General features: G+C 40.6%; 1 non-coding gene across 1 annotated transcript; it reads right to left on the bottom strand.

The window, feature by feature from the left end:
* Window positions 1-16,738: 16,738 nt before the first annotated feature.
* On the bottom strand, window positions 16,739-16,857 carry LOC145417677 (5S ribosomal RNA). Its single transcript, XR_013900541.1, has one exon. It is a non-coding gene; the product is annotated as a 5S ribosomal RNA (ribosomal RNA).
* Between the last annotated feature and the right edge of the window lie 8,619 nt (window positions 16,858-25,476).

Here is a 25,476-nt window from a genome sequence, read left to right as displayed (position 1 = left end):
GAGATATATGAGAGAGGGGGGTGTGAGCTGGGAGCAGGGCAGTGAAATGGCAGGGGACTGGGCGACATGGAGGCGATTTGTTTGTGGCCATCCCTTACTGGATTAGGGTGTCTGGCAGTAGATAGATAGATAGGTAGTAGTATGACTTTTTGTCTTTTCCTTATTTTGGTGCTTCCTTATCGTATTGTACTGTCTGTCTGTCTCCACAATGTATTTAGTATTTCCTTTGGGTCTCTTTTCATCTCAAATTTTACTCTCATTTTCCTCAGTTTTATACTGACTTCTTCTTACTTTGTCTAGTACTCCCACATTCTTTTCTTGTTATTAATCCTTGTCAGAGTTTTTGTAACTCTCTCCATCTCCCCCTCATTAATTATAACCAGTTTTACATTATCTCCAAATATGATTGTACATGTATTTCTCTCCATTGTACAGTCAACAAAAAAACTATTGCACTGCTGGGGTACGATGGATGTAAAAATGAATGTGTTTTGTAGGAAAAACGAATCTGTTAACCTAGCGCCTTAAAAAACACAGCACCCAGAATGTGAACTTTTGTGCAGTTTTGAGGTCTAATAATTATCAAGGATAATATTGGCACTTATAATCACAGGGTGCTCCATGTATCACAATGCTTCGTCCATGTTTCAGAACGATATGTATGGTAAGAGGCTCGTTACATTTTTGGTTGACTGTACCTCCTACAGTATTCTCTTCTGCAGAGTCATATTTGTATAAGTCTCCAATACCTTTTTATGAATCTCACTTTTGCTCTTAATTTCCTACCTCTGCTCTTATGGTACTTGTTTAAGGCTCATTATCTCTCTCTCTCTCTTCATCACTGTCCCATAGAACCTGTGCTTTTTTTGTTTTTTGTTTTGTTTTGTTTAATTTCTTCTAATGCTGTATTCGTGTTTTTCAGCCTTTCCACACACTCCTTCAGTTTATCTCTCAGTTCATTATTTTCTTTTTCAGTTTTTCATTTTCTTGATGACATTACTTTAAACCAAACAGTCAGTCACACTCCTATTAGTATCATCTTTCTCTCTGGCTTCTTAGTCATAATATCTTTTAGAAAGTTTTCTGAAACTCTGATCCACTTACGTAGAATTTTGAATTTACTCATGTAAAACTGACATCATATTTCCTCTTAAGGAAACCCCCTACTTGGATTACGTAGAATTTTGAATTTACTTATGTAAAACTGACATCATATTTCCTCTTAAGGAAACCCCCTACTTGGATTGGGAATGGCACAGTTGTTGTTTTCCACAGACTGGAAGCAATACCAAATACCAAAACCATCCACTTACTTTCCAACAGCTCGCGGTGTCTCTTGGGGAAATATGAAATTTGAGATATATAATAAGATTTACAACAGTGTGATCGTCCCAGCTTGAGCTTTGACTCTGTGTACAGTCACTTAGAAGAAAGATCACCAAGGGACTGTACTTTTGGCTGAATGTTTTGTGGCCAAAAGTGATGATTGTGTGGCCTGCTACCAAGCTTCCAGCCACATATCATTCTAATGGTTGTACCTTTTAGGGTTAATGGTAGCCTCCTGTCTACAGTACTATCTTCAGTATTTGCCTACCTTCAAAACCTTTAAATTTATCTAGAATTTCAATGAGTAGTGTGTGTTTATTTTCTACAAGTTGTGGTGTAAGCATCGGTATTACGATGATCCCTTTAAAAAAAAAAAAAAAAAAAAAAAAAAAATTATCTATCTCTGTCTGTCTTTATCTATCTGTCTATCTATATACATGTATGTGTATACATGACAAACCCTTAATTTACGTGGACCCAATCATCACCAAACACTGAACAGACCCAGTATACAGGAAAAAAACTGTGCAGGAAATTTCTCAGAAGTCACCCACTGTACACTGGCATCCTCCAAGTTCCATTCCCAGATGATGTAGATGCACACTCACCTCACCTGGAATAAACAGAGCATTATTATTTCGTAGGATTTTGCTAAAACACCTCCAGTAGTCATACTTCAACACAGCTAAAATTATGGGATGTGAAATGGTCTCTTTACACTCAGTCAGCTGCCCCCCCTCCCCCCCCACACACACATTGCCTCACCTCATTGCCACCCATTTTTTTCCATCAGTTAAGCTTTTCGTTTCTATATATTATTGAAACAGTTTTTCATCTACCTCTAAGTAGGTAAATCGTTGTCTGGAGATACCTGCTTTCCCGACACCCAAATATCACTCCGTCCCATGTCATGGGAAGTGATCACCACATATTTACCAATTATACACACTGATCAGCCCCCCCCCCCTTTTTTTTATTTTGCACAGTGATGTTCCAAGATGTTGTATCTTAGGTATGATCAGGAGGGGTAACAATTTTTCAAGAGAGCCAACAGGGGGGCTTTGGGAAACTTTTGGGATTTCACCATTCCAATTAGCCATACAGCATGGATTTTAATGGTGAGATTTGTGCTGTAAAATAACTGGGTACATTAGCCACATAAATTGAGGGTCTACTGTATACTGTGCTGTGTATATTGTAGAAAACCACTTATTGCATCTCCTAACTTAGGTAATAATCAAAATTTTGGAGTTGGTGTTTTATGTGTGTGTGTGTGTGTGTGTGTGTGTGTGTGTGTTTACCTATTTGTAGTATACAGGAATTGAGCAATGCTCGTGCTGTCCTGTCTCCATATCCACATTTATCTAGTCTACCTTTACACACATGAATGTTTTTCTTCTGCACCACCTTTTTGTCTAAGTCATTCCAAATACTTATGTAATTACCTAATATACCTAATTGTGATATACACGAAATGTGCTATGCTCTTGGGTTCCCATTGCTGTTTCTCAGTAAGTCAAATTTAGCTTTAAACTCGTTTAAGTTTTTAGACTGGACTATCTCTTTCTCCAGGCTATTCCATAAGTCTATACTTCTGCAAGGAAAGCTATATTTCATGATATCCTCAAGCAGCTTGACTTTTTCAATTTCATTCCGTGTCCTCTTGTTGCTCTCTTATCCCATAAAAACAGATCTTCTCGGTCAATTTGATCTACTCTCACCATGGTCCTGAACACTGCAATCATGTCTCCCCTCTTTCTCCTTTCCTCTAAGGAAGGCAAATCCAGATTTTCCAGCCTCTCTCTGTATAACAGATCTGCCAGAGTGGGGACCATCTTGGTTGGTGTTCTTTGTATTCTCTCAATCTTGTCTATATCTTTCTTTTTGTGTGGGGACCACACTACCCCTGCATATTCTAACCTGGGGCAGATCATGGCCACTATCAATTTTTTCATCATCTCCTCATCCATATAATGAAATGCTACTCTCATGTTAGTCAAGAGTTTATAAGTCTCTCTAACTATCTTGTTAATGTGTTTTTCAGGTGACAAACTATCTTGGACCAGCACTCCTAAATCTTTCTCTTCTCTCCTTTTTGTGATTAATTCATTACCCAACCAATAATTCAGTGATGGCCTCCTGGTACTTTTACCCATTTCCAATATTTTACATTTCTTTACATTAAATTTCATTTACCATGTCCGGCTCCAATCTTGTATCGTATCCAGATCCTCCTGCAGCATTTTACAATCCTCCTCAACCTCTACCTTCCTCAAGATCTTTACATCATCAGCAAACAGACTTGCATAACTGTTCACTCCATCTACCATATCATTTACGTAAATCAGGAACATTACTGGCGCCAACACCGAGCCTTGAGGGACTCCACTTGTTACTTCCCTCCATCCAGACATCCTGTCCTTTATTACTATCCTCATTTATCTGTCTCTCAAAAAGTCTCTCATCCGTTCCAGGAGTTTCCCCTTCAGTCCTCCTGTATATTCTAGTTTTCACATTAGTCTTTTATGAGGTACCTTGTCAGAGGCCTTCTCTAAGTCTAAGTACACACAATCCATCCAACCATCTCTTTCCTGTAGCACGTCAATCGCTCTTGAGTAAAAGCTCAACAAGTTAGAAACACTTGACCTTCCACTTCTGAATCCAAACTGACATTCAGCCAAAATATTCATCTCTTCTAAATATTTTATCCATCTGTCTTTCAGGATTCTCTCACACAATTTTGCGACCATGCTGGTTAGAGACTGTTCTATAATTCAGGGGTTCTTCCCTGTTTCCTCCCTTATAAATTGGTACCACATTTGCCCTCTTCCATTCTTGTGGCACTTTCCCCTCTTCCAGAGAACACACTATTAAACTGTGAATTTTATCTGCCAGTTGTTCTCTGCATTCCTTCAGTACCCAATTAGAAATTCCATCAGGTCTTAGGGCTTTCCTTACAGCTTGAGTTTCCAGTAATAACACTTCCTGTATCTCCACTTTTATATCTTTTATCACCGGTACATTTCTAATCAATCCCTCCCCTTCCACAAACTCTTTTTCGTTTGTGAAAACCAATTGGAAACATTTGTTCATTATTTCGGCTTGCATTGCTGCATCTTTATAGACCTCTCCTTTTACTTTCAGTTTGGTGATTCCTTCCTTTTGTTTCAGTTTGCCATTAACAAATCTATAAAACAGTTTGGGTTCATCCTTGCAAGTGTCTATTATACCTTTTTCAAAATTCCTTTCTTCTTCTCTACGTATTCTTGTGTATTCATTTTTAGTTCTTTTATATTCTTCCTTTGTTCTGTTGTTACCTTTCTTTCTCCAGTTGTTCCATGCCTTATCTCTCTCTATTTTTGCTGTCATACACCTTCTATTAAACCACTCCTTTTTCCTGTTTTCTTTCCCTCTTACTCTTGGTACAAATTTTTCCACTCCCAAATTATAGAGGTCTAGAAAGATATCCCACTTCCTCTGTATCTCTCTCGTTTCTCTGAATTTTCTCCAATTCACATTTTCAAAAAAGTTTCTCAATCCTGTAAAATTTGCTTTCCCAAAGTTGTATCTTCCCTGTCTATGAAGCTCGTTTCTTGGCTCGACGTTCCCTATTATCATCTGGAACTCAGTGACCACATGATCACTTTTTTCTATAGGACAGAAATATTTCAATGATTCTGTTACATCGGGTTCTTTGGTAAACAGTAAATCTAACCTTGCTGGTGTGTCCTTACCTCAGAACTGTCTCTCTTCCTTGACCCATTGTGTCATCTCATTAGTGTATTCATTATTATATTTAATAATATAGTCCCCCACAAATCCTCGCTGCCTCCTGAGTCCCATTCCTCCCAGTACACCACTTTACAGTTAAAGTCACCTGCCAATATTATATTGTTGCTTTTCTCAATTATTTGTTGTAAATAACTAGCCATATCTGACTACATCTCCTGGTATTCGTCATCATTCCATGCTCTCGTCTTTGGGGGAACATACACTACCACCATATCTCTCTTAACATTCTCTCCAGTTTCTAATTTCATATACATGACTTCAACCCTGCCTTCTCCCATTTCCACGGTATCTACATTTATGTTGTTCATCACTGCTATCATCACTCCTCCTCCCGTTTTTTCTTTTCTGTCTCTTCTCCACAGTTTGTATTTACCGTCTCCCAAATGAACATCAATATCTTCTCTTAATTTGGTCTCTACATAGCACATGACATCAGGTTCATGTTCTCACAAGAAATCGTTAATTTGAAGCCTTGCCGATATTAAACCATCAACATTAGTATATATCACCTTCAGATTATTTTTGATGTTTTTTATACCCTCTTCTCTCCTTCTCTCCATCGGTACCACTTCCTCAATTTCTGATCTTTCATAGCCATCCCCCTTAGTTTCCTTCACTTCTATTTCCTTACATACCACTTCCTTACTTTCATATCCATCACTCTCCAAGAAAAAGTATTGCATTCTTCCTCTGTCCTCTTATCATTTTTTTCCTTTACTTGTTCTTTCAATGATTTTAAAACTTCTCTTTCTTCTTCATTCAAATCTTTTCTTATTATAATATTTTTCATCCCTGCCTCTTTGCTTAATTTCCAGGTCACTTTAAGTATATCATATACTACACTTTCTGATGACAACATGACTCTCATTGGTCTTGTTTCCCCTTTCTTATAAGGCCCTATCCTCCTTACTTCCTCAATTTCTTTTACCCACTTGTCTCCTTCAGGATCAATCTTGCCTATTATTCCTCTCACCAGGTTCATGTTTCTCTCGAGTCTCACGGATCTAACCTTTTCTTCCTCCTCTCTGTTTCCAAATATTACCACGCATCTGTTCCTTTCTACAGTTTCTCTCACTATTTTCTCTTTTTTCTTCAGTATTTTCACAACATTTTCTTCCATTTTTTTCTTGTTCATTTCCCTTTCTTCCTGGATGATCTCTTAAGCTGACCACTTCTTCCTGTTCTTCTTCTACGTGTGCCCACTTTGCCTTATGCTTTTCTGATACACTACTCACCTTCTCTGTTTTATTAGTACTGTACTCATTTCTAGTTTTCTCCTCAATTCGATATTTTCACACTTCAAATTTCTGATCTCCTCATTCTCCGTCTCATTGGACTGGATCAGACTCTGTATAGTAATCTCCGTATTCTCAGACACGTCCTTTAACAGTAGATTCTCCAGTTTCTTTTCAAGTTTACTAATCCTCATAGTCAGTGTTTTAACCAGATCCATGACATTAGTATTTCTATCAAATCCTGAAAATTCGAGTCCCTCAATGTTTACATTATTGGCCATGTTTGATGTTGGTTACAGTACCAAAACAGCTGTTGCTGAAAATACTGCAAACATTCATGTTTACTCTTGCCGATAAATCTTTACATTTTTGGTAGTCTTTATTAACTTATAGTATTTTAAACTTAAAACAAGACCGTAGGAGACAGGACAAACATAATTTTAGAAAACTTCTTAAAGTTTGCAGCGGTGGCTGGGCCTGGGCCTGGGAGCAGTCAAGAGACGTCCGTTTACTGTGGCTGTTCGCTAGTGTGTGTAATTCACCGGGTCGGTCAGGATCACTTGATGGTCGTGATCATCAGCTTTTACCCTCCCGGAAGGGAGCTGAGAGCTCATATAGTCCGATCTAAGGCCAAGGCTGTGACCTTCACACACGCACACACCCGTCCCCTTGCTCAAGGGGGACAGTAACCACCCACTTCATCAGTGAAACTTTTCGCAACCTGAGCGAGGCGCGAACTCCCGTCCATCAGTTGGCAAGCGAGAACGTTACCACTGCACCAGCGAGCGGTGTGTGTGTGTGTGTGTGTGTGTGTGTGTGTGTGTGTGTGTGTGTGTGTGTGTTTGTGAGTGTGTTCTTACCAACTAGTAATTGGTCTTGCCTAATTGTATCTTTACATGATTGAGTCAAGCTCTTACAGTCCCGTGTATTGAACCATTTTTACCATCTGTATCTTTGAATTTTTGACTAGTATTGATACACACTATTTCATTCGGTAGTGCATTCCACTGATCAGTTGCTCTGTTTGGGAAACTGAATTTCCTTACTTCTTTATCACCTCTCTTTTTGTATAGTTTTTTACAGTGTCCTCTTGATGTTGCTTCCACATAGGTTATATACTTATTTATGTCTATTTTCTCTTTTCTTGTGATGCATTTATATAACATAATCATGTATCCTCCTTTCCTTCTCTCTTGTAATGTTGGTAGGTTTAAAATTTCTAGTCTTTCTTCATGGCTTAGATCCCTTAAGCTCTGAGCCCATCTTGTAGCAGCCCATTGTACGTTTTCAACTTATGTGTTTTTTGAGCAATGGATTCCAGACTACAGATGCATACTCCAAAGTTGGTTTAATGAATGATGTGATTATCATTCTCAGCATGTCTTCATTTATGCATGTGAATGCTACTTGCGTATCTGCAAGCAGTGTGTACGTGTTCCTTACTTTCTCATTTATGTGGTCAGCTGGTGAGCCTGTTCTTGATGATCACTCCTAAATCCTTTGCCTTTTCTGATGTGTGTAGGGTTGAATTTCCTAACTTGTATTCCCAGTCAGGTCTTTCTCCACTTTTACCAAACTTTATTACATATGGCTTTTGTCTACATTGAATTCCATTTGCCATCTGCTGTTCCATTCATGAAGCTGACTTAATTCTTCTTGTAGCACTCTGCAAGAGTCTGCATTTGTAATATTCCATTGTACTGTATTTTTGCATCATCAACAAACATACAGGCTTTCAAGTTTTCCTGCCTTTCCTAGTTTTTCCTACCTTTTTGACCCTCTTCCTACTATTCCTACTTTAACCCTGAAATTCCTAGTATTTCCTACTTTTTCATACTTTTTTTTGTCCCACAACTCAGAGAAATTATACAAAGCTGTCTTGAAGGAGTAGTGAGTAGTCAGCTCCACACGTGAAGCAGGCATTCCATACACTCTACAGTGTAATGAAACAGGCAATTCCCAGAACCTGAAGCAATGTGACCTCCTCATCAGATACTGGTCTTCAGACATGGGCCAGGTCTGTGTCAGGTTCCTAAAGGCTTTGATGCTTGGTCGTACTCCTGGTAAGACAGTTACACAAGCAATACTGGATGCCGTGCTGGAAGATGGATACCAACTACCTCTGGCCGACCTCCTCAGCCTTGGATCGGATGGCCCAAATGTCAGCAAGATTATTTGGAACTTCATCAGTGAACACATGAAAGAAAGTGGTCTGTCCTGTATGCTCCCATTCCTACCCTGCAACTTTCATGTTGTACACAATGCATTCTGCAAGGGTCTGAATGTATTTGGAGAAGATGCTGAGCAACTGGTACTGGATCTCTTCTACTACCTGAAAACCTCCCCATGTCGCAAGGAAGACTCTTTGAGACTCGGCTTGATCTTGACCTGGACGAAGAGACGTTCATCTGGCATGTCCAGTGCAGATGGCTTACACTCATCCCAGCAGTGAAACAAGTCACAGGCAATTTAGAAGCAGTCCATCAGTACTTCTTCAAAGATCTACCAAAGGCAGTAAAGGAACGCAAGACAGAGAAAAACCCTGGAAGGCAATGAGAGGTACAAAAGGATCTGCCAGAAACTGAAAGATCCTGTAGTGGGATTTCAACACAGTTTTCTTGAGAGCCTGGAGCCAGTGTTCAACTGCTTCCTGACTTTTCCAGAAAGAGGAGCCACTCATTCACATTCTCCATGATCAGCTGTCAGAACTGGTGCGCACTTTGATGCTGCGCTTTCTCAAAACGGATGCAGTGGGAGAGAAAACAGGCAAGAAGCTGCTCTCAGTAGATGTCAGCAAACCAGAGAACCAGCTGCCTGATCAGATGCTTGTGGTTGGTGAGTCCACTTGAGCAGGGTTGGTGAAGATGAATGTTGAGCAGCAGAAATCACCAATCAGAGAGATGAGGAAGCTCTACCAAAGTGCCACAGAATATCTGGTCAGTAAGCTTCCTCTTGGAAGTGAGATCCTGAAAGACCTGGCATCACTGCATCCACTGCTTCAGAAGGCTGAATGTGGGGTTCAGGCTGTTGAAGGAACTGCCAAGAAGATGCCACAGGTCATCAGGCAAGAAGAGATCAGCCTGCTGACAGATGAGTGGAAGCTCTATCATGTACAAGAGATCCCAGAGAGCTGGTACCAAGAAGCTAGTTCAGAAGAGTATCTACACATTGATCACTAATGGAAAAGGGTACTCGAACAGAAGAACTGTATGGGATCAGCACAGTACACAGTCTTGCCCAAACTGGTGAAAGCAAGACAGTGCCTTGCCCATGGCAATGCTGAAATTAAGCGTTCCCTGTCAGAAAACAAGAGAACGGTCACCAGTGAACACACTCTGCTGTCCAACAAGTCAATAAATGCACCAAGAACAACCAATGATGCAGTCAGTTATTGGACTTGGTGATGTCCATGCTATGCCAATCCACTAAGCTTTCTTCCATAACAACTGATTGGAATTTTTTGCTTAGTACCATACTTCGGAAATATCTTCTTTGATATAGATTTTCCCCTCATTCATGATGGACTGTATTTTATCTTTGACTTCAGTTTTGCTTTATATGTAGCTGTAAAACAACTTTGATTGATCAGTAAATATATTTACAATGTCTTCCTCAAACTGCCTTTGAGCATCTCTCCTTATCCTTGTACTGTTTAATCATTTCTTGCCTGCCTGTTGTTGTTATAGGCCCTCCCACTATTATGTCATCTGTATCTGATCCACAGCAAATCTCTTTTCTCTTTTGCTTTCTGACATTCAATATTAAACCATTTCTTTTTCCTTGTTTCTGCATCTTTGTGCTGTGGGATATAGTTTTGGACTCACGTTTCATAAAATTCACAAATTTTTATACATAATTTTTATATCTTGTTGTTTTAGCTCCTTTTCCAAATCTATGTTTTTAAAGTATTTCTGTAGGTCATGATAGTTGCTCTTTTTGTAGTTTAGCTTCTTTTTTATAATTTTCGTTATCACTAAACGTAGCAAATGCTGTCCCGCAAGTACAATCTAATACAGCATGGTTGCTTTCACTGAAAGGGGGGTGATGGATTATATTGTCATTTTCATTTTCTTGCCTAGTAAATATGAGATCTAATAATGAGGGATCTTCCAGTCCCCTTTTTCTGGTGTTTTCCATTACATGTTGTGTTAGGAAAAACTGTATAAGATCCAGGAGCTTTTGATCCCAACAGTTTTCATAGCTTCTTATGTCTAGAGTATGCCAATTTGTACTTGTGTTGAAATCTCCCATTAGTATAATTCTTTCAGATTTTTCAACCATTCAGTATAGTAGGATTCTTAACCCCCAAAAGACAGGCATCAGAATGGCATGACATATGCTCAGGACAGGCATAATTGATGGGTATGATATGGTGGGGTTGTTGGGGGGTGGGCGGTGGTCGGAGGTGGTGGTGGGTTGGGGGTGGGTGGTGGTTGGAGGTGGTGGGGGATTGAGGGAGCGGGTGAGTGGGTGGGGTTGGGGGCAGGGGGATGTGGGTGGGGGTGGAGGTGGGATGGTGAGGGTGGTGGAGGGTGGGGGGGTGGTGGAATGGAAGATAGGTGCATGAGGGTGTGGGTGGGAGTTGGGGTGTTGGGGTGGGATGGCAGGGGCCGGCAGGGTGGGGTGGTGGGGGATGGTGGGAGGGTGGATGTGGAGGATGGGGGGGTGAGGGGTTTGGTGGGGGGGGATGGGGGTGGGGGGCTTGACTGCATATTCAGACACCAGTCTTTTAGGGGTTAAATGTATTGTGCATTCTGCCTGGTCTTCATATTCACCTCTATTCCATGTGTTTGTCTTGGGTGGCATATATAAATTTACCACTTATTTTCCTTTTAGGTGTGCCAATCTCTACTTCAATTAATTCTATTTGTGAGGGTATGTCTAGTTCTTTCTCCTTGACTTGCAGCCTTTTCTTTGTTAATTTTATAACTCCTCCTTTTTTCAAGTTTCTGTCTCTTCTGCAATTATTGTATTCATCAAAATTTAATTCATCCCTACCCTGACATATGAAAAGCGAGGCATGGACCTTGCTAGAGGGGAACAAGTCAAGAGTGAGAGCAGTGGAAATGAGTTACTTGAAAGGAGCATGTGGAGTGACATGGAGGGACATGTTGACGAATGAAGAAGTGAAGGAACGTTGTGGGGTGGATGTGGATGTGGTTGAGAGAATTAGGAGAAATACACTGAGGTGGTTTGGACATGTGGAGAGAATGAAGAATGAAAGATTGACTAAGAGGGTGTGTGTAGGTGAGGTAGAGGGAGGGAGAGGAAGGGGAAGACCGAGGATGAGGTGGAGGGATGGAGTTGAGAGGTATATGAGGGAGGGGGGAGTGAGTTGGGGGGAGGGTAGTCAAATGGTGGGTGACAGAGCGACTTGGAGGCGATTTGTCTGCGGCCACCCCTTGCGGGATTAGGGCGTCGGGCTATAGATAGATAGATAGATAGATAGATAGATCAAAATTTAATTCCGTTGGTATTCTTTGGGTTAATTTTATTTCTGTTAGACAAATAATATGAGGTTCCTTTGGTATAGTCTTTTATCCCTAATAATTTCGGATACCATTCCATCTACATATGAGTACACCAGCTTAGTCATATTGTTTACATATTTGACATTGGTTGAGTTTACTTTCTTACTTTTTTTTAGTCCTTGCTGTGTATGTGCCATTTTCTTACTTGTAACCCTGTTACTTTGTTTTAAAAAAAAATTTACTACTGTCCTTATCTGATCTTGCATCATCCTTTCTTTTTCTTCATCCCTCTTTGCCTTTCGTAATCCCCATTCCTCCTGTGTGAGGCATCTTTCTATTCAAACAGCTTTGAATTCTTTGGATTCCTTAAGTTTCAACATTTTTTATTATACCTTCTACAGTGTTCACACTTTGGAAGGTGACTTTTAGGGGCCTTGACATATATGTCTCACATTTCCATAGCCTTTTAAAACCCTCAGTATCTTTCTGACAGATCACCTCTGATACTTCTTGCACTATGTTCATTATACAATAATCCTTCGATTAGCGGACATAATAGAACCAAAGACATGTCTGGACATGGGCAAAATCTGGATACGGAGCATTTTCCTCTACTGTACCTATACCCTGCCTATACCCAACCTGTATGTACAATACCCTTCCTAATTTTGGCAATGTTCTCCAGTCTTTCAGCTGTATTTGGACATCAAAACACACATGGGAATATCCAGTGTAATGCTAGACACTAAGAAAACAATGCATAAACACAAGAATCCACAAATATTCTGCCTATAATGTGCACTCGCTCCAGAAAGTATCGGTGCACTGTGGGTCCGATGCCATCCGGAATGATTCGACCTTATGGCAGTTACAGCCTGTTAATCTATCTATCTATCTATTGCCAGACACCATAATCCCGCAAAGGGTGGCCATTTGACGCTGAGTTAGTTGTTTTACAGGAAGGGGCACCAACCCTCCACCAACCCACTTGTTGACACGTAGGGTGCATGTATGGTTTGGTTATATGGTTACCACCCAGCATTGTAAATGGTTTCTTGGCTTACAGGAAACCATTTGGCTTGTCACTTAATGTAAAGCCACCTGTAAAGGAAAGAAAAGGAATAACAAGTGACAGGAAAGATAGGAGAAATAGGAAGAGAGGAGGGCAGGCACAGAAAAAGAATGATAAAAGCTAAGGAAGTAGGCAGCACTGCATCAAGTGAGTGGATGATGGTTGCCACCACCTACCACAAAGCCCGTTAATACCTTTATATATTATAACATTTACTGCCATTCCATACTCATTATGGACACAAGAGGTATCTGATATAGCTGTCTTCAGTCGTAAGGGTTGCCTGCGTGTCGGAGGACAGAACCACGAATTCCAGTTTCCTTGTTCCTTGTGTCATAATATTTAACATGTTCTGCACCGATACTTCCTGGAGCAAGTGTACAGTACCCCTTCTAGGTTTGGCAGTGCTCTCTGGCCTTTCAGCAGTATTTAGACATCAGAACACACATGGGAATATCCAGTGTAATGCTAGACACTAAGAAAAAATACATAAATGACAAAAATCCAAAAATATCCTACCTACAGTGTACAGTACCCCTCCTAATTGTGACAGTGTTCTCCAGTCTTTAGCTGTGCTTAGACATCAAAATGCACATGGGAATATCCAGTATAACCCTAGACACTAAGAAACCAATGCGTGACCAACAAAAGTCCACACAAAAATCAATGAAGATGACAGTTGCAATGGGTATTTTTAACCATCTTGAGAACCATAAGCTTTTTCTAGGACAGCAAGAAAGTGATGGCTGCTTCTGCAGCACAAAGAAAAACTTTCCCATGGCCAAGTAAACCCCCAGCAATTGGTTATATTGGTATAAATTGCATACTGCCATCTTTGCTGGCATTTATACTATTAGATAAGATAATAAAAACACACAAAACTGATGAGTAAAAGTATAGAATTGCAGTGAGAATGAACTTGTTCGAGTAAAAAATACCTTCAAATAACTTTTCAACATCCTAGCACAAAATTTTGCTTGCACTGTGCAAGAGCTAAGCATATGTCTAGATGCAGAATTTCATGAGCTTTCTCATGGTGTTTTTGGAATTTCGATATGACCAATAGTATTCGAATAAATTGCCCAAAACTACAAAGCTCACTGGTGGCGATGCAGTGAGGGAGAGGCTAGGCAAGTGACGCTGGGGTGAGGGAGGACTGAGGGATAGGGAGGGGGATGAGCCTGGCAGCAGTGAGCATGGGAGGGGATGGAGGAGGGACAGGGGGGGAGGAGAAGCTAGGGTTGCAGCGGGATTTTGACTGTTCAGTGAGGAGACGGATGGGTGCTTTTGTGCTACTGGTGGGTTAGGCTCTGTGTTACTCACGTGAGACCAGTACGTTCCCATTGATCCAGCCGGTCTGGGGAGTTTGACCATTTGATAAGGAGCCAGATAGGCATTTTCAGTCAGCTTCTGGGTTGCAGTCTGTATTACTCTGTATTGTGTGTGGCCTTCAGCATCCAAATGATCTGGGCGGCCAAGGGACTTTGACCGTCAGTAGGGATCTGGCCAGCTATTTCGGCTGAGCTTGTGGGTTACAGTCTATTACTCACACGTGAACAGAGAGGCCAGCGAGCCACCCAACTGATTTTTTGAACTTGTTGGCTGCCCAGCCGCTGATGTCGGAACTTTTATGTTTGGATACGGACAGATAAATCTGGATACGGAAATAATAGATCCAAGGCCTAATATCCATATATGGAGCATGTCTGGATACGGAGCGTCTGAATAATCAAGTGATTACTGTATTTACCATTTCCCTTTTGTCTCTGGCCATTTTGTTCTTTATTCCTGCTTTGTCTTTGCCAGTGATTGCTATAATTTTGTTTTTCCTTGCCGTTTCCATTGTCAGCATTGGGTTGATGCTTATGATTTCTTTCACTTCCCTAATATGTTTTTTGTTTCAGCCTTGTTTTCAAGATCTTGTTTTGCTTTGGCTACTTCTGCCCATGTATTTTGTGCATCCTCAGCACAATTTTTCATTATTTCATTTGCCTGATTTATCATCTCATCAGTGTCTCTGCTTTGTTCTACCGGACTACATGGTTGCCCATTGTCTTTATCATTATTGTACTCCTTCAAAACTCTCTCATGGGTGGGTACTATATTTCCCATTTTGCTCATTTTCTTTTTCAGTATCTACCTCAGCTGTTAGCTCACATATTGTTGCATCTTGACAGTTTAATTCCTCTACTAATTCCTAATTCTTCACATTTTGTAGATACAGTTCCCTTTTGATTTCATCCAAGTCCAGTTTGAAAAGTTTTCTCCATTTATTCATTTTTTCCGGTAATTTATTAAATTATCCAGTTCTACCAGGTTTGTGTAGTCATCATTTTGTTTTCAACTACAGTATTTCTCTTCCTCTTACTTAGAGGCATATCTTGAAAGAACAATATCTTACAGAAAGATAATTTCTACTTACAGTCTGGCATCTCCGTGCTACTCTTATGTCCGTGGTGCGAATCACTCCCCTTGCCCATCTGGCTGCTGAATAGTGAACTCCTTAGAACTCTGATTATTTGCTAAATACTTTCATTGTACTTCACCTTTTCACATGTACTTGCCCTGCATTATTAAATCATCTCTGTTTTAGCTTATTACACAGCTTGACTCATGTTTGATACACTTAGGTATTATGTGCAGCAGAGCGCAACGATGCATGTCCAACCTCCACAGCCTTGACTCTCTGTGTATTTACCTATTTGTAGTTTACAGGAATTGAGCAATGCTCGTGTTGTCCTGTCTCCATATCCACATTTATCTAGTCTGCTTTTACACACATGAATGTTTTTCTCCTGCACCACCTTTTCATATAAGTCGTTACAAATATTTATATATTTACCTAATATACCTAATTGTGATATACACAAAATGTGCTATGCTCGTGGGTTCCCGTCGCTGTTTCTCAGTAAGTCAAATTTAGCTTTAAACTCGTTTAAGTGGGCAATCTCTTTATCCAGGCTATTTTCATAAATTTATACTTCTGTAAGGAAAGCTATATTTCTTAATATCCACCAAGCAGCTTGACTTTTTCAATTTCATTCCATGTCCTCTTGTTACTCTCTTATCCCATACAAACAAGTCTTCTCGGTTAATTTTATCTACTCCTATCATGGCCCTAAACACTGCAATCATGTCTCACCTCTTTCTCCTTTCCTCTAAGGAAGGCAAATCCAGCTTTTCCAGCCTCTCTTTGTATGACAGGTCTGCCAGAGTGGGAACCATCTTTGTTGCTGTTCTTTGTATTCTCTCAATCTTGTTTATATCTTTCCATTTGTGTGGGGACCACACTACCGCTGCATATTCTAACCTGGGGTGGATCATGGTCACTATCAATTTTTTCATCATCTCCTCATCCATATAATGAAATGCTACTCTTATGTTAGTCAAGAGTTTATACGTCTCTCTAACTATCTTGTTAATGTGTTTTTCAGGTGACAGACTATCTTGATTAGTATTCCCAAATCTTTCTCTTCTCTCATTTTTGTGATTAATTCATTACCCAACCAATAATTCAGTGATGGCCTCCTGGTACTTTTACCCATTTCCAATATTTTACATTTCTTTACATTAAATTTCATTTACCATGTCCGGCTCGAATCATGTATCCTATCCAGATCCTCCTGCAGCATTTTACAATCCTCCTCAACCTCTACCTTCCTCAAGATCTTTACATCATCAACAAACAGACTTGCATAACTGTTCACTCCATCTGCCATATCATTTTCATTCATTCATTGCCAGACGCCATGTATCCCAGACGGGGTGGCCAAGGGCTTAGAGTTAATTGTTTTACAGGGAGGGGCACTAATCCTCCACCAACCCCACTTGACACGTAGGGATGCCAACAGCATCTGGTGTTCCCAGGCGGTCACCCATCCAAGTACTAACCAGACCCAACGTTGCTTAACTTCGCTGATCGGACGGGAAGCGGTGTACTCAACGTGGTATGGCCGTTGGCATATCATTTACGTAAATCAGGAACATTACTTGTGCCAACACCGAGCCTTGAGGGACTCCACTTGCTACTTCCCTCCATCCAGACATCCTATCCTTTATTACTATTCTCATTTGTCTGTCTCTCAAAAAGTCTCTCATCCATTCCAAGAGTTTCCCCTTCAGTCCTCCTATATATTCTAGTTTCCATATTAGTTACTTATGAGGTACCTTGTCAAAGGCCTTCTCTAAGTCCACACACAATCCACCCAACCATCTCTCTCCAGTACCATGTCAATCCCTCTTGAGTACAAGCTCAACAGGTTGGAAACACATGACCTTCCACTTCTGAATCCAAATTGACATTCAGCCAAAATATTCATCTCTTCTAAATATTTTATCCATCTGTCTTTCAGGATTCTCTCACACAATTTTGCGACCATGCTGGTAAGAGACACTGGTCTATAATTCAGGGGTTCTTCCCTGTTTCCTCCCTTATAAATTGGTATCACATTTGCCCTCTTCCATTCTTGTGGCACTTTCCCCTCTTTCAGAGGACACACGATTAGATTGTGAATTTTATCCGCTAGTTGTTCTCTGCATTCCTTCAGTACCCAATTAGAAATTCCATCAGGTCCTGGGGCTTTCCTTACATCTTGAATTTCCAGTAATTTATACACTTCCTGTACCTCCACTTTTAATATTTTTATCACCGGTACATATCTAATCATTCCCTCCCCTTCCACAAACTCATTTTCATTAGTGAAGACCGATTGGAAACATTTGTTCATTATTTCAGCTTGCATTGCTGCATCTTTAGACCTCTCCTTTTACTTTCAGTTTGGTGATTCCTTCCTTTTGTTTCAGTTTGCCATTAACAAATCTGGTCTGATCAGCTAGTCAGGTCAGGTGCGGGTAAGGGGATGGGTCTGCTATGATGTGGCAGGGGTAAACCAGTTCTGCTGTCGGGCCCTGCTGCGGATGTCACTGATTGCATTGTGCAGTTGACCCTTGTGCAGTGTGGTGCGGTGAGGATCTGTCCGTTCTCCCCTTTGGGGCTAAGATGCAAATGAATATGTTTGAATGGATGAGTAAATGGGGAGTGTGTCGTCCTATCTCGGCTACCTCCCTTTCCTTCAGGGAAGCAGCCTAGGTATATAGATAGATAGATTAACAAATCTATAAAACAGTTTAGGTTCATCCTTGCATTTGTCTATTGTACCTTTTTCAATATTCCTTTCTTCTTCTCTACATACTCTTGTGTATTCATTTCTAGTTCTTTTATATTCCTTTGTTCTGTTGTTACCACTCTATCTCCAGTTGTTCCATGCCTTATCTCTCTCTTTGTTGCTATCATACATCTTCTATTATCCACTCCTTTTTCCTGTTTTCTTTCCTTCTTACTCTTGGTACAAATTTTTTCACTCCCAAATTATAGAGGTCTAGAAAGATATCCCACTTCCTCTGTATCTCTCTTGTTTCTCTGAATTTTCTCCAGTTCGCATTTTCAAAAAATTTTCTCAATCCTGTAAAATTTGCTTTCCCAAAGTTGTATCTTCCCTGCACTTGAAGCTCATCTCTTGGCTTGACATTCCCTATTATCATCTGGAACTCAGTGACCACATGATCACTTTTTCCTATAGGACAGAAATATTTCAATGATTCTATTACATCGGGTTCTTTGGTAAACAGTAAATCTAACCTTGCTGGTGTGTCCTCACCTCGGAACCGTGTCTCTTCTTTGACCCATTGCGTCATCACATTATTCATTATTATATTTAATAATATAGTGCCCCACGAATCTTCGCTGCCTCCTGAGTCCCATTCCTCCCAGTTCACCTCTTTACAGTTAAAGTCACCCTCCAGAATTATATTGTTGCTTTTCTCAATTATTTTTTGTAAATAACTAGCCATATCTGACAACATCTCCTGGTATTTGTCATCATTCCATGCTCTTGTATTGGGGAAACATACACTACCGCCGTATCTCTCTTACCATTCTCTCCAGTTTCTACTTTCATATATATCACTTCAGCCCTGCCTTGTCCCATTTCCACGTTATCTACATTTATGTTGTTTTTCACTGCTATCATCACTCCTCCTCCCGTTTTTTCTTTTCTTTCTCTTCTCCACAGTTTGTATTTACCATCTCCCAAATGAACATCAATATCTTCTCTTAATTTGGTCTCTACAAAGCACATGACATCAGGTTCATGTTCTCACAAGGAATCGTTAATTTCAAGCCTTGCCGATATTAAACCATCAACATTAGTATAAATCACCTTCAAATTATTTTTGATGTTTTTTATACCCTCTTCTCTCCTTCTCTCCGTCGGTACCACTTCCTCAATTTCTGATCTTTCATAGCCATCCCCCTTAGTTTCCTTCACTTCTATTTCCTTACATACCACATCCTTACTTTCATATCCATCACTCTCTAAAAAAAGGTATTACATTCTTCCTCTGTCCTCTTATCATTTTTTTTTTCCTTGTTCCATCAATGATTTTAAAACTTCTCTTTCTTCTTCATTCAAATCTTTTCTTATTATAATATTTTCCATCCCTGCCTCTTTGCTTAATTTCCAGGTCACTTTAAGTATATCATATACTACACTTTCTGATGACAACTTGACTCTCATTGGTCTTGTTTCCCCTTTCTTGTAAGGCCCTATCCTCCTTACTTCCTCAATTTCTTTTACCCACTTGTCTCCTTCAGGATCAATCTTGCCTAATATTCCTCTTACCAGGTTCATGTCTCTCTCGAGTCTCACGGATCTAACCTTTTCTTCCTCCTCCCAGTTTCCAAATATTACCACGCATCTGTTCCTTTCTACAGTTTCTCTCACTATTTTCTCTTTTTTCTTCAGTATTTTCACAACATTTTCTTCCATTTTTTTCTTGTTCATTTCCCTTTCTTCCTGGATGATTTCTCTTAACCCTCCCCATCCCGACCACTTTTCCACCACTGACTCCCCCCAATCCCGACCATTTTTGGAAATTTTTTTTTTTGGCTCAAACCTTCACTTTTGGTGAGAAATATCAAAAAATCGTAGAGAAACGCTCACCTGAGGTTTCAAATACTCGATACAGGTAGCAGTACCTCCTCACCTTACTGTGTTTTCTATCTGGCTGGCTCCAAAGAAAACGACTTCTGTGGGAGTGTAACCATTCCACACCACTCATAAATGGTATTTATTTATTTATTTGGTACGAATTTATATGTAGTACGAGAGAATATTGGTTTTCACACAGTAGTATAGGCAATATAAGCATTGTTTCACTCACTAACACATCAACATACCTGACCTTTTTTGGCGACATTACCTGATCATCATTTATGACTGTTTCTTCCTCTAATGCTATGTAAAGTTTGTCCTCCACATTGTCATCGATTGGGGAATCACTCTGGCCCTGAATTTCGTACCGTGACATGACATGGCTTTACTGGCCAGGTCACTGGTAACAGGTGAATTGCTGAGACGATGGCATGTAGGGGGGGGGGGAAGGTCATGCTGGGTAAGGCATTGTCCCTGCCTGGCATCTTGTAGAGGAAGGTGTCCCGTGTATACGTACCAAAAATCACTCGCGAAAATTGAAAATTGTGCAAATTAGGGACCTTGCAATTGATTCGTGTTTATGTACGTCAACGGGATTGGTAGTGACAAAATGTGTGGACATTAATTCATGTCGACAGGACGCCGCGGGTTAAGCTGACTACTTCTTTCTGTTCTTCTTGTATGTGTGCCCACTTTGCCATATGCTCTTCTCATACACTACTCACCTTATCCGTTTTATTAGTACTCTCTTCTAGTTTTCTCCTCAGTTCGATATTTTCACACCTCAAATTCCTGATCTCCTCATTCGCCGTCTCATTGGACTGGATCAGACTCTGTATAATAATCTCAGTATTTTCAGACATGTCCTTTAACACTAGATTCTCCACTTTCTTTTCAAGTTCACTAATCCTCATAATCAATGTTTTAACCAGATCCATTACATTAATATTTCTATCAAATCCTGGAAATTCGAGTCCCTCAATGTTTACATTATCGGCCATGTTTGAGGTTGGTTACAGTACCAAAAACAGCTGTTACCAAAAATACTCCAAACATTTATGTATACTCCTGCCAATAAATCTTTACATTTTTGATAGTCTATATTAACTTACAGTATTTTAAACTTAAAACAAGACTATAGGAGATAGGACAAACATAAGTCCAGAAAACTACTTAAGGTTTGCTGCGGTGGCTGGGAGCAGTCAAAATACGTCCATTCGCTCTGGCTGTTCGCTCGTGTGCGTGTGTTCTTACCTAATTGTTCCTACCTAATTGTATCTTTACAGGAATGAGTCAAGCACATACTGGCCCGTGTCTTAAACCATGTTTATCGTACATATCCTTAAATTTGTGAATTGTTTTAGGACACACTATTTCATTCGGTAGTGCATTCCACTGATCAATTGCTGTATTTGGGAAACTAAATTTCCTTACGTCTTTATCACCTCTCTTTTTATGCACTTTTTTGCGGTGTCCTCTTGCTGATGCTTCCCCATATGTTAAGTAATCATTTATGTTTATTTCCTCCTTCCCTGATATGCATTTATATAATATAATCATGTCACCTCTTTTCCTTCTTACCTCTAGTGTTGGTAGATTCAGTTTATTTAGTCTTTCTTCGTAGCTTAGATCCCTTAAGCTTGGTACCCATCTTATAGCGGCCCTTTGAACTTTTTCAATTTTGTCTATGTGTTTTTTGAGATGAGGACTCCAGACTACTGATGCATACTCCAGGGTTGGTCTGATGAATGATGTTATTATCTTTCTTAACATGTCTTCATTTATGTATGTAAATGCTATTCTCATATTGGCAAGCAGTGTATACATGTTCCTTACCTTCTCACTGATGTGGTCAGCCGGAGATAGTCTGTTATTGACAATCACACCTAGGTCCTTCTCTCTATCTCATGTGTGTAGGGTTTTATTTCCTAATGTATAATCCCAAGCAGGTCTTTTTCCACTTTTACCAAACTTGATTACATGACACTTGTCCACATTGAATTCCATTTGCCATGTATTACTCCTTTCATGAAGTTTATTTAATTCTTCTTGTAGCTCTTTACAAGAGTCTGTGTTAGTAATTCTCCTTTGTATTTTTGCATCATCTGCAAACATATTTAGATAGCTTTCATTTCCAGTGTTACTGTCTATATCATTTATATACACTAAAAACATGATTGGTTCCAGCACTGAGCCCTGTGGTACTCCACTAGTCACTTCTTTCCATGATGAGTAATTTCCCCTTAGTACTCTTCTCATTTTTCTTTTCATGAGAAAATCTTGCATCCAACAATACAGTTTGCCTCGAATTTCTCCTTGATGGTACAGTTTCCATAAAAGTCTGGTGTGGCTTTGTGTCAAATGCTTTCATGAAATCTAAATAGACACTGTCCACCACTCCTTCTCTTTCCTGTAATATGTCTGTTACTCTGTCATAGGAGCTCAACAGATTAGTCTATCTATCTATCTATTGCCAGATGCCTCAATCCCGTTTGGGGTGGCCACAAACAAATCGCCTCCAAGTCGCCCTGTCCCCCGCCATTTCACTGCCCTGCTCCCAACTCACACCCCCCTCTCTCATATACCTCTCCACCCCATCCCTCCATCTCATCCTCGGCCTCCACCTCCCTCTTCCCCCCTCCACCTCACTCACATACACTCTCTTCGTCAGTCTTTCACCCTCCATTCTCTCCACATGGCCAAACCACCTCAGTGTGTTCCTCATAACGCTTCCTATCACATCCACATCAACACCACAACGCTCCTTTATATCCGCATTCGTCAGCCTGTCTCTCCATGTGACTCCACAGGCTCCTCTTAAATAACTCATTTCCACTGCTCTCACTCTTGACTTGTGTCCTTCCAACAACGTCCAAGCTTCACTTCCGTACGTTAGAGTTGGTATCACGATACTGTCATGTAGTAACTTTTTCACTTCCATGCTCACTTCCCTGTTTCTTATCACTGCTTTCAAAGAACCAGCAACCTTTCTTCCCTGCTGTACCCTTTCAAGCACTTCACCCTCCAAACCTCCATCCTTACTCATCACACTACCCAAGTACTTAAACGTACTCACATTTTCCAATTCCTCACCATCCAACCTCGCTATACATTCACTGACTTCACCTCTCTCAAAGACCATCACTTTACTCTTCCCTACATTCACCTTTAGATTCTGTTTCTTACACACACTCTCTCAAACTCATCCACCAAGCCTTGCAGCTCCCCTTCGTCTTCACTCAACAACACAGTATCATCTGCAAACAACAGTACAGGGAGTTTCCAAACACTATCCTCTCTCACCAGGGCCACTCCAACATCCACTACCCTACCTTGTACCTCTTTTATTACCCCATCCATGTACAGATTGAACAACCATGGAGACATGACACATCCTTGTTTCAAACCAACTTTCAAAGAGAAAAATTCACCTAGTTCACCATCCACACGCACTGCAGCCTTCGCACCATCGTACATACTCTTCACAGCATTCAATAACTTCCCATCTACTCCATATATTCTTAACACTTTCCACGATCATTGTCTATCCACCCTGTCATATGCTTTCTCCAAATCCATGAAAGCCGCATACAACTTCTTTCCCTTCTCTAGAAACTTTTCCACTAAAGATCTAAGAATGAATATCTGATCTACACAACCTCTTCCCTTCCTAAAGCCTCCCTGTTCTTCTCCAACTAATTTCTCTGTTCATTCTCTAACTCTGTCAATAAGTATCCTACCATACACTTTTCCTATTATACTAAGAAGACAAATGCCCATATGATTACCACACACTTCTTTTTCCTCTTTTCCTTTGTACAAGGGAATAATTATACCTGACTTCCAATCCTCCGGGACTCTACCTTCCTCCCAGGCCAATCTGCACATCTTCCACATCCATTCAACTACTATCTCTCCCCCATGCTTCAGCATTTCACCACACACTCCATCAATTCCTGGGGCTTTCCCCGATTTAACTTTCTTCATTGCTTCCACAACTTCTATCTTACTGATTTCTTCCTGTCTTCTCACCTCCCTCCTTCTCCCAGCCATTCCCCAGCCACTTATACTCACATTACTTCCATCCTCTACGTTCAACAATTCCTTAAAGTGTTCTCTCCATCTGCTCACTTTTTCTCCCTTCTCCACTAGTAATCTACCATTTTTATCTTTTACTCCCCTGCTAACTTCACTTCCACCCTGCCTTACTCTTTTCACCTCTTTCCAGAACATTTTCTTACAGTCCCTCCACTTTACACTCAAATTCCTTCCAAATTCCTCATCTACTCTCTTCTTATGCTCTCTTACTAATCTTTTCACCTCTCTCTTTCTTTCTACATATAACTCTCTCTTCCGCCTCTCAACTTCTTCCACGCCCCTATTTCTCATCCATTCATTGTATGCTTTCTTCTTTTGTGCCACAGCCTGTTTCACCTCTTCGGTCCACCACGCTGTTCCTTGCACCCCCCTCCATCTTCTCTTCCTTCCACACACCACATCACATGCTGCACATATTTCTTCTGTAAATATCCTACACACACCTTCCATGTCTCCCACCTGCTCCGATTCATAATTGCCCAATCGTTCCTCCACTTCTCTCTTATACTCTGCCTTTTTCTCATCCTCTTGTAACCTTTCCACTCTCCTTGCAACTACTCCTTCCTTTCGTGTTTCCCTTCTTCTATTCCTCCATCTTACTTGAATTTTAATTCTGGCCACCACCAAGTAGTGGTCAGAAAGTCCACTCCCCCAGCCTCTATAAACTCTTGCATCCATTACACATCTTCGCATCCTTTCATCCACACACACATAATCAATCATTGCCTTCCTTTCATTCAGTTCACCACCCACCCTTCTCATCACTCGCCATGTATACCTGTGGATCATTTTATGCCTGAAGAGGGTATTGGCTATCACCAACCCCCTCCCAGCACAAATGTCCACTAACGCACTCCCATTCTCATCTATCTCAGCAGGCACACCCCACCCACTCACCAACTATTCCATCCACCTTCACATTCCCAACTTTACCATTCATATCACCAATCAAAAACACTCTCTCATTCTTTCCAAACTTTTCCATGCACACTTCTACATTTGTCCAGAACTCTTCTCTCACTCTTCTAGCACGATCTTGCGTTGGCGCATACACACACATAATCGCCCACATTTGTATTCCAACTTTCAACTTTACCCACACAATCCTTGACCCAACTGATCCATACTGTCTTATGCTCCTCTTCCATCTTTTACTCACAACTATACATACTCCTTCCTTTGCCCTCTCATTCTCACCTACTCCTGCACATATACCCCATCCATACTCCCATTCTCTCACACTTTCTCCTCTCCATTTTGTTTCAGTTATTCCACATACATCCACTTTCGCACCCTCAAGCACCTGGACAATCTCTCTCTCTTTCACCTCATCATTCGCTCCTCTTACATTCCACGTAGCCATTACCAAGTCCTTTGTCCGGTCCTGGGTCGTCATCGTTTGGTCAGTCCTTGTCCGAGGCTTGTTGTTTGTTTTTTTAGTTAGTTGTTTTCCGGGGAGGGGCACTAACCCTCCGCCAACCCTTTTAGTC

This window comes from Coenobita brevimanus, chromosome 110 (genome assembly GCF_032717465.1).
Source record: "Coenobita brevimanus isolate Jiangsu-jjx chromosome 110, ASM3271746v2, whole genome shotgun sequence".
NCBI classification, from domain to species: Eukaryota; Metazoa; Arthropoda; class Malacostraca; order Decapoda; family Coenobitidae; genus Coenobita; species Coenobita brevimanus.
Note: the sequence above shows the minus strand (reverse complement) of the source record. Positions and strands in the feature narration are given on the sequence as shown.